This window comes from Euprymna scolopes, chromosome 2, assembly GCF_053919585.1.
Source record: "Euprymna scolopes isolate OS-2025 chromosome 2, ASM5391958v1, whole genome shotgun sequence".
Classification (NCBI taxonomy): domain Eukaryota; kingdom Metazoa; phylum Mollusca; class Cephalopoda; order Sepiida; family Sepiolidae; genus Euprymna; species Euprymna scolopes.
In genome coordinates, this window is record NC_136483.1 from 202,784,184 (window position 1) to 202,790,704 (window position 6,521).

The window sequence follows — 6,521 nt, forward strand, 5'->3', positions numbered from 1 at the left end:
AATATGGTTTCCGTTCTGCTAGATCTACAGCAGATGTCCTTACAGTTATATCGCATAGGATTAGCAAATCTCTCGACGGTGGCAATCTTTCTAGGGCAATTGCTCTTGACATATCTAAAGCCTTTGATAGGGTATGGCATAAAGGTTTACTTCATAAGATCGCTAGCTATGGTATAGCTGGAAAAGTCTTCTCAATTATTAAATCATTTCTTTCTGATAGGTTCATAAGAGTAGTAGTTGAGGGGCAAAAATCAGAAGCTCTCAGTATTAATGCCGGTGTCCCTCAGGGATCCATCCTGGGCCCAACTCTTTTCCTGATCTACATTAATGATCTTCCAAATCATATCCTTACATCATTTGTAGACATTTATGCTGACGACACTACCATTTATGGTACCACATCTAAGACAGTAAACGAGCAAGTACTCTCCAATTCTCTCTCCTCTGATCTTGAGCATGTAGTACAATGGGGAAAGGAGTGGCTGGTTACTTTTAATGCATCTAAAACCAAGCTTCTCTCTTTACATCATCAACATTTTAATCCACATTTGTCATCAATTGAAATGAATGGCTCTCGTCTTCAGGAGGCCTCAAGTTTTGACAAGCTTCTGGGCTTGACCATTACTCCTGATCTTAAATGGAACACGTATATCAAATCTGTTGCCAAGGCCGCTGGAAAAATGGTGGGATCTTTCTATCGATCCAGTAGATATCTCACTGCTGATGCTATTCTCTATCTATATAAGAGCCAGGTACGTCCAAGGATGGAATACTGTTGCCACATCTGGGCAGGAGCTGCTAGAAAGGACTTGTCCTGCCTTGATAGAGTTCAAAATAGACTTCGTAGCCTCGTAGGAGATGTCCTTTTCTCCTCCTTACAACCTCTATCTCACAGAAGAGATGTTGCGAGTTTGTCTCTGATGTATCGTTATTTTCATGGAAAGTGTTCAACTGAGCTTCAATCTATGGTCCCCCCTCGTCAAACTTTCACAAGAAACACTCGTCTAGCTGTAAACACTATCAATAATTTCCCCCACTCTTTATCTGTGCCTAAACCTAAACATAGATTCCATGAACAAAGCTTCTTTCTTAGAACTGCACGCCTGTGGAATTGTCTTCCGTTTTCCTGCTTTCCAGCTGACTACAATATGGTTGTGTTCAAGTCTAAGGTAAATAAGTTCTTGATGAGCCGTTCCATATAAGTTATTAAATTTACCAAATTTTCATTACTAATGATTACTATATTGACCAACTTCTACTGTACACTCTTTAACCCTTATCCTTGAGTGGCCTCTGGGCCTTGATAATGTGGTGATGCCTTTGTAAAAAAAAAAAAAAAAAAAAAAAAAAAAAAATATATATATATACAGAGAAAGAGAAAGAGAGAGAAGAGCTTTAGAAAGTTATGATAATGTAAGAAATGAAAATATATCCATGTTGAAAAGGACGACAAAAACTAAGTGTGTGTGTTTTTTTTTTTAAATAAATCTTACTTTTCTAGTCAAACTTCTACAAAGTGATTGGACGTGTGCGACGGTATTCCATAACATATTTCAAGGTAAAACCTCTTTTTCAAATATGGTGTCTTTTAAATCTTCTAAAAATTTACGCAGATTTAAGTTATCATAACGCTGTTTCTGTATTTAGAAGATTTTTTTCTCTTACACCATAGAGAATCACGTTTAGCGATAAAAATATTATTTAAAACTTAAGCATAATGAACGTGTCGACGGGAGAAAAATATTTTTGAAATGGACGTATCTACAACTACTGACAGAAAAACATCATTAATTAAAAGGAAATTATTTTCTTACTAAATTTCAATAGTAGAGAAATAGAATTGAATGCAAAAATTGTTCATTAAAATTGACATGCTTTAATTTCTTCAAATACATTTTTAATTCCTTTAGAAAAACTTAACGAAATGAAAATATTTAAAAAAAAAAATGCGTACAAACATTACATATAAGGTTTATCTGAATTAATTGCTCGATCTGAAAGAGAATAGTACATATTTAATCATGCATCTGTTTTAATAATCAAATAATCTAATTTTACTTTTATTTAATTTTCTTTACAAAGTTCGGTAAAAGTTATAGATAAAAATTATCGATCGGGAAATGAAACATCTCAATAGGCACAATTACTTCATTTATTGTGTTCGATGTGTAGGCGATCAAATTGTATGGGAATCAGGAAAGATAAAAAAGAACGAGGATTTCAACCAATCAGAAGCAAAGGTTTACTAATCTCCAATACAATCATCATTAGGGCTATGACAACAGAATATTCTTTTCATTATTTTGACTCTCGCGTATATATTCGACACAGTTAATCAACCGAGAAGCACACCACTTTACATAAAAGCATGTAAGATATCATCGGATACACACTCGAGAGTCAAAACAATGAAAATAATATGCCTAATACTTATATCGTATGAATCCAAAATATCTATTGTTGGCATTGGTTGCCTTGATATTTTTCTAGTCAGAATTTTTTCTAGAAAGACATCGGAGATAACGTGAGGAACCACACGAAGGTTACGAATACCACGAAGTGAAAGTGAGTTTTGTGGAACGAACTGGATTCGAACTTGGGATAACTAGAATGTCAGTTTGTGTCATTAACCATTGAACTATGACAACCTCCCAACGCTATCTACTGAATTGATCGTTCATTGTTGGTGTTCTATCATTTTCGTATCATCCTACTAACAATTTTACTAACAGATTTTGACCAATTCAAACAGAACAAAAAGTCAACTTGATAGTCTTCATCTTTCATAAAACGTTTCACTTTCATAAACGTTTTAACAGTCAATCATGGAACGTTGGATTTCATTAATAACACTTACTGATACATTATTTTGGAGGATGACTGGATCGATTCAGTTGTTTTTTTTTTTCTAAAAGTTTAATTCACAGCAAACAAAACGTACTGCGAATTGGACGGTAGGAGCTATTATGTGGGGGTTTGAGCAGCGAGATGGACATCAGGGGCTATTATGTGGGGTTATGCATACGAGGCACTAATGTGAGATGTCTGCTCGTATGAGAGAAGGAAGAGAAATAGAAATACGTCGTTCATTGTCCTAGACAGGAAACAACGGCAAACATTGGGTATCTTTGGTGAGTCGTTGTGATTGTAGTTTTCTGCCCTGCAAATAAACAGAACAAAATATGAAAGCCAGCCGATAGAAAAAGCCTATATACTTCTGGAGCATTTTAGGTTTGTAAATAGGATACTTTGTTCGAGCCATCATTGCATGAAGGTTTTTGACCAGAATCAGGTACTTACAAGAATGATCATTGTTAAAGTGGTCCTCTGGAACCGATAGCGTTCGAACTTGACACGCCCATGTTGTCAGCCCACGTCAGTATCCACCTCAACACCGCCACCTCCATCAACGTGATCAATACAGATTAGTCAGGAATATTTTTAGATCCTGCAGACTAAAATCCTGTGCTTATTCTAGACTAAAACCAATCAAGAATCGATCTGTTTTAATCTATCGGTAAATTTGAAACAGATTAAGTTAGGGCAGGTGTCGGAGAAGATGTGTTCTGTTTGAAGAGAATACAGACATGAAAATCGATATTCGAAAAATTAATTGAAAATCATTTTTTTTTACATAAAAGAAAATCAGCAAAAAATTTCTTCGCTTTTTAAAGCAATTACACAATTTAACTATTTGCTTAAATCGGTGTTCTGTCTTTGATTAATGTTTTCTTTTTACTGAGGTGTCATCATATATCAAGGCCCAAATGCCACTCGAGGATAAGGGTCAAATGAGTTTCAAGTGGACGGTGAGACAACACGGAAATAATTGCTAATGATAATGGAGGTCTTATTATTTAAGGGCTCCATAGTCCTTGAGCCTCTGGGGGAGGGTCATAGGCCATCAACAACTTTTGTAGATGCTTTTGTAGCGAGCGGTTCTTTTTACAGGGTGAGGGTGCTGGCCCCACGCTCAGCCTTCCCAGAAGGTACATACAGCACCTAGCCTTCCCAAATGGTCACCCATCTGGTACTGGCCAGGCTCAACGTTGCTTAACTTCGGTGATCTGGTGAGAACCGGTGTGTCAACGTGATTGTGCCGTACTATTTAAGGGCTGCTCAACAAGAATTTGTTTACATTGGAATTGAAAACGACCATGTTGCAGTCAGCTGAGAAGCAATTGCTCGATGAAGGGATGGGATTTTGCTGCTTGTCGATTTAGGCAGAGGAATTTACGTCGAGGGGGAACAAATGCTACAAGTTCAAAGACGACCATGTTGTCAGCTGAAAGCAAAAAAAAAAAAAAAAAAAAATGCCTGGCATCGTATTCCACTGACGAACAGTTCCGTGAAAGAAACTTTGTTCATGGAGGTTTCATTTGGTTTTAGGTTAGTGAACATAGAGATAGATAGATAGATAGATAGATAGATAGATAGAAAGGGAGAGCGAAAGAGAAACTATTAACAATTGTTGTAGTTTGTCATGAATGTTTTACACGAGGGGCCATAGATCAGAGCTCAGTCAAGCATTTGACATGAAAATAACAACACAGCAGAGAGAGAGAGAGAGAGAGAGAGAGAGAGAGAGAGAGACTAGAAACATTTCTGTGAGAATGGGCAGTGAGTAGAAGAACAGGGCTTCGCCCTAAGATTTCAAAGTTGGTTTTGTATCCTGTCAATTTAAGAAACGATAGTCTGAGTAGGTGTCAATAGTACTCCATCTTAGGATGCATTTGGCTATTATGAAGAGCCTTCAATAAGTTTCCAGACTTTTTTTGCATGAGCCCTTTTATTGATAGTACACGCATGAAACTCTACTTCCTCATCGAAGTAATCTTCTCCGGCTGCAGTGCATTTGTTGTATCGTTCCAACAACTTCTAGAAGCCCCCATGGAAGTCCTCTTGTGTGAGCATGTCAATGATCCTCGTCACAGACTCTTTCATCTCTTCACTTGTCTCATAAAGACAGTTTTCTTGAGTTGAGAGAATAACCAAAAGCCACAGGGAGCAAAGTCTGGACTATAGAAAGGGTGAGGAACTATTTTGACGGCCATCTTGATCAAATAATCTGTGACAAAGATGGAGTTGTGAACTTCCACCTCTTCAGTTTCTCGCGAATAATTGTGTGTACAGTTCCACACATGACGGCCATTATCCATGTAATTCTTTATTTGGCCAATCAACTCTTGTGTTCTTACTTCCTTACTCTTCCCACACATCTCATCAACTCTCATAGACTCTCGGCCTTCCTTGAATCTCTTATACCACTCACAGACTAATGCTCGATTTATGCAAGATGACCCAAAAGCAGTCCAAAGCATTCCATACGTTTCTGTATCGTTTTTTCCAAGTTTAAAACAGAATTTTATTGCATATCGTTCATCTAAAATGTTCTCACGTCCAAATTTCAGTTTTGAAATTCACCAGCTGTGACGATTAGCCTTTAGTAGGGTGTATTCCAATTCCTGCTGTAGCTGTTCATTTGAACCTGTAAGCATAAAAATTAGTCAGTCATTTTTATAAGATGGATAGTAATAACATAGTGAATTTTCAATGCACATATACACACAGACAATTTTAAATTGCTGCAACAAACAGTCTGAAAATTTATTGAACGCATCACATATATAGAAAGAAGAATGCGCCAGCAGTTAAATACTTTCTTTAGCGGTAAAACGTGGGGGGGGGGGATTGTGGTCTCGACATAAAAAACTCTCGTTTCAAACACAAATAATATGACTAACACATTAACAACAAAAAAAATAAAAAACACAAAAACTATTCATAAAAAAATGACCATTATCATAATCTGCGTTTATTTTTTAGTGATATATTAGTGCATTTGTTTCGTCTTTGTAAAAGTGAGAAATAGTGTGACGAACTGAGTTGTAGTTAGAGGAGACAAGCTCCAAGGATAGAAATTATGAGAATAAAAAAGTTTTCCGACATCCAGGGATCTTTACAATGAAGAGGTGTGATTTTGCTGCTAATCGGTGTGGCTAGAATTAGTTTCGTTGAACGGCGATAAGCGCTATAAGTTCGTCGGAGCACATTCCGCGGAAGTATTTGTTCATGCCAGATTTTGTTAAAGGTCTTCGATACACCAAGCACTGCCGTTGTAGCTTCACCCGCCTTCTTCAGTGTATGGTATGCATCCAGAAATGACTGTATATTTGCAGTAGAACGACGTTGCTTAAATCTATTTTGTGCATCAGAAAATAGTTTAACATATTCACTAAATTAATTATATGCACGAAGACGAAAAGGAAACTTACGATGCAAGAATTTTAAAGGCAGCAAAATGTTTACTCGAATAAAACAAAGCTGTATGACAATGTAATATGAAAACAGTGAATGTATGAAGACCACTAAACCTGTCCTTGCGATAATGATGTTCCGTTCTTGTTAGGTTCTTACATCAAGTGGCTTTATGTCTTGTCTGGAGTGATTTCCACGAAAAAGGTTTCCCTGAAAAGTAGCAATGTTGTATTATGATGTGTTAATCAATGTCCACATACCCG

The 6,521-nt window shown here is 36.9% G+C and overlaps 1 pseudogene; it reads right to left on the reverse strand.

Annotated features, from left to right (window-relative positions):
- Positions 1-3,990: 3,990 nt before the first annotated feature.
- LOC145241645 (5S ribosomal RNA) lies at positions 3,991-4,107 on the reverse strand (annotated as a pseudogene).
- Between the last annotated feature and the right edge of the window lie 2,414 nt (positions 4,108-6,521).